The sequence below is a fragment of the Pimephales promelas genome, chromosome 2 (assembly GCF_988280905.1).
Source record: "Pimephales promelas chromosome 2, fPimPro1.hap1.1, whole genome shotgun sequence".
In the NCBI taxonomy this organism is placed as follows: Eukaryota; Metazoa; Chordata; class Actinopteri; order Cypriniformes; family Leuciscidae; genus Pimephales; species Pimephales promelas.
In genome coordinates, this window is record NC_142770.1 from 50,422,911 (window position 1) to 50,430,410 (window position 7,500).

The window sequence follows — 7,500 nt, forward strand, 5'->3', positions numbered from 1 at the left end:
GGGAGGAGGGGGTGCGCTCCTCTCGGGCCCCGGGGGGTGGGCAACCCGGAGGCGCCCGTCACACGGAGATCCGTTACCTTGTCCGAGCGGGGCGTTTGTCCCCTCCTCGACAAAACCCCGAAGGCCCGTTTTAGGACCGTCTTGGCACCGACGGAAGCTCCGCCGCGCCCACCGATACCGTCTCGCCCCGGGCACGAAGCGCCCTCCCGGGTGACCGGCCCGGGAGGCGGGCCGTCCTGGTAAACTCTTTCGACTTCACGTTTAGGGACTCTGTCCCTTTTTTCCGGAGGGGGGCCTTTTCCTCCAGAGCGCCCTGGTTACCGCCTGCCTGCCGACCCCAGACGACGCATCCTCCCCAGGATGTCGGAAACCGATACCGAGCAACGCTTTTTTTTTTGGTCCGTCACCTTGTCCGAGCGGGGCTCTCGTCCCCTTCCTCGACAAAACCCCGAAGGCCCGTTTTAGGACCGTCTCGGCACCGACGGGTGCTCCGTTCACGCCCACCGATACCGTCTCGCCCCGGGTCCGAGGCACCCACCCAGGTCACCGGCCATGGAGACGGGCCGGCCCTGGGGAACTCTTTCGACTTCACGTTTACGGACTCTGTCCTTTTTTTCCGGAGGGGGGGCCTTTTCCTCCAGAGCGCCCTGGTGACCGCCTGCCTGCCTGCCTGCCGACCCCAGATGACGCATCCCCGCCTGGATGTCAGAAACCGATACCGAGCACCATTTTTTAGCCCGTCGCCTTGTCCGATTGGGGCGCTTGTCCCCTTCCTCGACAAAACCCCGAAGGCCCGTCTCAGGACCACCTCGGCACCGACGGGGGCTCCGCCAGGCAGACGCATTCGCTCGTGCCCGAAAACGAGGCGCTCTCCCCGGTCGCCAGCCGGGGGAGGTTCGTTAGCATTGGGAATCTCGTTCGCACGCAACAGCACGGACACTCGCCGTTTACCCAGACCGACCGTTCGACAAGCATATGCCTGGGGTGCACTTTTTCCATAAAACCAGCCCGTCTTTTCCTGGAGGTCTCGTACTTCCAGAGCTCCGACGGGGGCGCAGTCTGGATTTTATATGCCCACCCAGAGCGAGTCTGAGTGGGACTCACGACGGTCTGATCAATGGTAGGGGGTGCTCTGTGTTTTGCACCACCACACTTGCCCTCTTCCATACAGCCCCGAAGGCCCGTTTTAGGACCGTCTTCCCTCCAGGTCGAGCTCCAGGGGGTGTCGGGCGAATCTGACTCTGGCCCAGGACGGGGCCACCCTCCCTGGGCTGGCCAGGGAGGTCTGAGACCATGGAGCTTTAGAACCACACCACGTCATTGGACTTAGTCGATTTTACTCAAATTTTTTGGCACCAGAGCCGGACCCCGCCACGCGCGCCGGGCTCGTGCCCAGGAAAGACGCACCCTGCCTGGGGTGCACTTTACATAAAACCGGCCTGTCTTTTCCTGGAGGTCTCGTACTTCCAGAGCTCCGACGGGGGGGCGTAGTCTGGATTTTATATGCCCACCCAGAGCGAGTCTGAGTGGGACTCACGACGGTCTGATCAATGGTAGGGGGTGCTCTGTGTTTTGCACCACCACACTTGCCCTCTTCCATACAGCCCCGAAGGCCCGTTTTAGGACCGTCTTCCCTCCAGGTCGAGCTCCAGGGGGTGTCGGGCGAATCTGACTCTGGCCCAGGACGGGCCACCCTCCCTGGGCTGGCCAGGGAGGTCTGAGACCATGGGGCTTTGAACCCACGTCACGCCATTGGACTTAGTCGATTTTTCTCAATTTTTTTGGCACCAGAGCCGGACCCCGCCACGTGCGCCGGGCTCGTGCCCAGGAAAGATGCACCCTGCCTGGGGTGCACTTTTCAGAAAACCAGCCTGTCTTTTCCTGGAGGTCTCGTACTTCCAGAGCTCCGACGGGGCGTAGTCTGGATTTTATATGCCCACCCAGAGTGAGTCTGAGTGGGACTCACGACGGTCTGATCGCTGGTAGGGGTCCTCTGTGTTTGCCACCACCACGCTTCCCCCTCTCTCATACATCCCCGAAGGCCCGTTTTAGGACCGTCTTCGCTCCAGGCGGAGCTCCAGGGGTGGCGGGCGAATCTGAATCTGGCCCAGGACGGGCCACCCTCCCTGGGCTGGCCAGGGAGGTCTGAGGGCATGGAGCTTTGGAACCACACCACGTTATTGGACTCTGTCTATTTTTTCCCCCAAACTTTGGCACCAGAGCCGGACCACCACACCATGTGCGCTGGGCTCGTGCCCAGGAAAAGATGCACCCTGCCTGGGGTGCACTTTTCAGAAAACCAGCCTGTCTTTTCCTGGAGGTCTCGTAACTTCCAGAGCTCCAGCGCGGCGTAATCTGGATTTTTACATGCCCACCCAGAGTGACTCTGAGTGGGACTCACGACGGTCTGATCGCTGGTAGGGGGTCCTCTGTGTTTGCCACCACCACGCTTCCCCTCTCTCATACATCCCCGAAGGCCCGTTTTAGGACCGTCTTCGCTCCAGGCGGAGCTCCAGGGGTGGCGGGCGAATCTGAATCTGGCCCAGGACGGGCCACCCTCCCTGGGCTGGCCAGGGAGGTCTGAGGGCATGGAGGTTTGGAGCCACCGCACATTTTTTGTACTTTGTCGTTTTTCGAGATCTGGGCTTCAGAGTCGAGCCCAGGCTCCGTTTCAAGGTGGGCATTGGGCTTCGTTCTTGCCCAGGAGACCCGCACCCTGCCTGGGATGCACTTTTCAGAGAAACCGGGCCGCCTTTTCCTGGAGGTTCTCGTGTTTTTCAGAGCTCCACCACAGCAGAGATTGAATCCTCTTCCCCAGCCAGAGTGCACCCTCTCTGGCTTGGGTGAGTGCCTTGAGTGCCCTGGAGGTCCGAACCAACAGCACGTTTATGGACTTTGTCTATTTTTCCAAATTCGACTCCAGAGTCAAGCCGGCCAAGGGGCTCTCTGAAGGCCCCTCTCTCCCTCCCTCATCCTCTACAAGAGCCCCATGGTCCGTTTTAGGACCGTCTTCGCTCCAGGCGGAGCTCCAGGGGTGGCGGGGGAAATCTGAGTCTGGCCCAGGACGGGCCACCCTCCCTGGGCTGGCCAGGGAGGTCTGAGGGCATGGAGGTTTGGAGCCACCGCACCTTTTTGTACTTTGTCGTTTTTCGAGATCTGGGCTTCAGAGTCGAGCCCAGGCTCCGTTTCAAGGTGGGCATTGGGCTTCGTTCTTGCCCAGGAGACCCGCACCCTGCCTGGGATGCACTTTTCAGAGAAACCGGGCCGTCTTTTCCCTGGAGGTTTTCGTGTTTTTCAGAGCTCCACCACAGCAGAGATTGAATCTGCTTCCCCAGCCAGAGTGCACCCTCTCTGGCTTGGGTGAGTGGTGCCTTGAGTGGCCAGGGCCAACATCACCCACGGGCATCGGGCTTTATTCGTGCCCATGAGACCCGCACCCTGCCTGGGATGCACTTTTCAGAGAAACCGGGCCGTCTTTTCCTGGAGGTTTCGCGTTTTTCCAGAGCTCCACCACAGCAGAGATTGAATCTGCTTCCCCAGCCAGAGTGCACCCTCTCTGGCTTGGGTGAGTGCCTTGAGTGGCCAGGGCCAACATCACCCACGGGGCATCGGGCTTTATTCGTGCCCAGGAGACCCGCACCCTGCCTGGGATGCACTTTTCAGAGAAATCGGGCCGTCTTTTCCTGGAGGTTTCGCGTTTTTCCAGAGCTCCACCACAGCAGAGATTGAATCTGCTTCCCCAGCCAGAGTGCACCCTCTCTGGCTTGGGTGAGTGCCTTGAGTGGCCAGGGCCAACATCACCCACGGGCATCGGGCTTTATTCGTGCCCATGAGACCCGCACCCTGCCTGGGATGCACTTTTCAGAGAAATCGGGCCGTCTTTTCCTGGAGGTTTCGCGTTTTTCCAGAGCTCCACCACAGCAGAGATTGAATCTGCTTCCCCAGCCAGAGTGCACCCTCTCTGGCTTGGGTGAGTGCCTTGAGTGGCCAGGGCCAAAATCACCCACGGGGCATCGGGCTTTATTCGTGCCCAGGAGACCCGCACCCTGCCTGGGATGCACTTTTCAGAGAAATCGGGCCGTCTTTTCCTGGAGGTTTCGCGTTTTTCCAGAGCTCCACCACAGCAGAGATTGAATCTGCTTCCCCAGCCAGAGTGCACCCTCTCTGGCTTGGGTGAGTGCCTTGAGTGGCCAGGGCCAACATCACCCACGGGGCATCGGGCTTTATTCGTGCCCAGGAGACCCGCACCCTGCCTGGGATGCAGATCGGTTTGTGTGAGTCCTGGTTGGGTGAGCGTTACCCTTCTACATCACCCCCAAGGCCCGTTTTAGGACCGTCTCGGCTCCGGGCGGACAGCCGGGGGGCAGGGGGCGAATCTGCCTCCGGCCCGGGTCGGAGCTCCCTCCCCGGGGCCGTGCGTGGAGACCCGTCGCGCCCGGAGCTCCCGTGCAACCCCACGTTTTGGACTTGGGTTTTGGAGCGAGCGAGCGGGGTCGAACCCCGGGGGCCGAGCCGCCACGGAGTCCCCGAGCCCCGGGGACGAAGCCCCGGGAGCGAGGTCCCTCCGTGGAGGCGCGAGCCCCCAGGGCCCGGCCGCCCGCCCGGGGAGGAGAGCGCACGCTCCCCTACCCCTCAAAACCCACGTGGCTGGTTGCAGCAGACCCTGTGCACCGGAGGTTCCTCCAGGAGCGCGGGGCTGGGTGCTCTAAGCCCAAGTCATACAGGCAACCATGCCTCCCCGGGACTCCCCCTGCGAGCGGCGGCTGTTTGAAGGACGGTAACCCCACTGCACGGGGCTTCAAACGACCGTAGCTCGCCGAAGGCGGCTCCGATCGACGCCAAATTTTTATGGGCTGGAGAACGGGACGAGACCTTTCGAATGAGACCGCCCCCAGCCCCGTGGGCCCCCGGGGGCCCGAGATACGGGCCCCCAAAGCGCCCCGGAAGCGGAAAAACGCAAATATCTCGCCGAAAACTCGACGTGCCCGGCCGAGGCCGGGCTCATTCGAACCGTCTCGCCGAGCTGAACGCGTCCATATGCGTTTCGTCGTTTTTGGTCGAGTATTCGCGGAGATATCGGCCGAAAACCCTCGGCCGCGCTCTGAAATGGCGCCCGCCGATGACGTCACGATCCCGGGAGAAAATCGCCCGTATCTCCGCGACGCGAAGGCCCAGAGAGCTCAAATTTGGGTGGCGAGGTCCCACGGGGGCCCTCGCTCGAACCAGGGCGGCGGCGGGCCCCGGGGACGCCCCCTACCGGATCGCCGTTCGCCGGGACCCCCGACTTTGAACGGCTATAACTCGGGGACCCGGGCGAGTTGGACCTCGTGGGTGGGCTCTTTCGAAAGGCCCCGTCCGGCACTACGGTCGATTCGAGTTTGGGGAAGATTGGCCCAGGGGTTCGCGAGATATAAGCCAAAAAACGCCGCGCCTTTGACCGGGCCTAACTCCCTGACCCCGAGGCCCCCGGGGACGCGGGTGGCCTCTTTGGATAGGGCCCCTCGAGGCCTACGGAAGACCCGAGTTTGAAATTTTTTCGCCCGGCCGTCTTCGAGATATCGGCGAAAAACGGAATCTTCCCGTCCGGTGGGTGGGTGTGGGTGTCTCCGGGGGGCGGGGGGACTTCCAGGACCCCGGGGGGGGGGCCACCTGGCCGTGCCCGAGGACGGTGCACCTCCCTGGGTGTGCCGTCAGAGCCTCCGGGGCCCCGGAAGTCCCCGCCCGCTGCACGTTTTCGGACTTTGAGGGATTTTCGGGCCCGGAAAAGGGCCCCGAATTCGAACGCACGTAGCTCGGGGACCCGGGGGCCCAGAGACACCGGACTCGGGTCAAGTGTGGCGTCCCGGCGGGCCCCTCGCAAAGAGCCCGCCCCCGAGCTCCGGGGCCCCCGGGTCCCGGAGAAAAGGGGCCCGACGTGTCGGGGGGGCGCCCGGGAAGGAAAGGTCCCAGGGGCCCGGGGGAGGCGGGTTCCGAGAGGGCCCGTGGGGAGCCCCCGACACCCGAAAGGGCGAGCCGCTGGGACCTCCCCTCTCCGAGATACGGGCCGTTTTCTCCGAAAGTCGCCCGCGCGTAACGGGGCCCATCTCGGGACCGGGAGGTCCCAGCGGCTCGCGGCGGCGGGTGCGGGGCCCGCTCTCGGGGACCTTGCTCCTCCCGCCGTCCCGAGCCACGGGGACCTTCCGGTCCCGAGATACGGCCACTTCCTGTCCAGCTTTGACCGGGTGTAACTCGAAAAGTAAGCCGAGTTGGGGCTCCACACTCGGGGCTATTGGGGGCCTCTGGGAGGGCCCCACACGCCGGGTGTATGGGGCCCCAACTCGGCTTGGTTCCGGAGATATGGCCCTTTAAAGTTTCAACTTTGACCGGCTGTAACTCGAAAAGTGAGCCGAGTTGGGGCTCCACACTCGGGGGTATTGGGGGCCTCTAGGAGGGCCCCCCACGCCGGGTGTATGGGGCCCCAACTCGGCTTGGTTCCGGAGATATGGCCCTTTAAAGTTTCAACTTTGACCGGCTGTAACTCGAAAAGTGAGCCGAGTTGGGGCTCCACACTCGGGGGTATTGGGGGCCTCTAGGAGGGCCCCCCACGCCGGGTGTATGGGGCCCCAACTCGGCTTGGTTCCGGAGATATGGCCCTTTAAAGTTTCAACTTTGACCGGCTGTAACTCGAAAAGTAAGCCGAGTTGGGGCTCCACACTCGGGGGTATTGGGGGCCTCTAGGAGGGCCCCCCACGCCGGGTGTATGGGGCCCCAACTCGGCTTGGTTCCGGAGATATGGCCCTTTAAAGTTTCAACTTTGACCGGCTGTAACTCGAAAAGTAAGCCGAGTTGGGGCTCCACACTCGGGGGTATTGGGGGCCTCTAGGAGGGCCCCCCACGCCGGGTGTATGGGGCCCCAACTCGGCTTGGTTCCGGAGATATGGCCCTTTAAAGTTTCAACTTTGACCGGCTGTAACTCGAAAAGTAAGCCGAGTTGGGGCTCCACACTCGGGGGTATTGGGGGCCTCTAGGAGGGCCCCCCACGCCGGGTGTATGGGGCCCCAACTCGGCTTGGTTCCGGAGATATGCCCGTTTGAAGTTGCAACTTCTACCCAGTCTAATAATCCCAAAATAATAATTAAATAAAAAAAAAAATAATAATAAAAATAAAAATAAGCCGAGTTGGGGCTCCACACTCTGGGCCTGGGGGGCACCACTAGGAGATCCCCCTGTGCCCAGAGCGTGGAGCCCCGAATCGGCTTTCCACACCACTCACACCGGTTTCTGACTACCTTAAGAGAGTCATTGTTAGTCGCGCAGTTTACCCGACTCTGGGAACCGGGGCTTTGGGCTTGGGGGAGACCCACCGCTCGCCCCCTAACACGTCGGGGGGGACCAGGGGGCACCCGCCTGGACCCCCTCAGCCCCACTTCGGAGAACCAGAACGCTGGCCAGGGACCCCCACGGCGGTTGAAGTTTGAACTTCTACCCGGTGCATCCCGAAAAATTGAAAAAATAAAATAA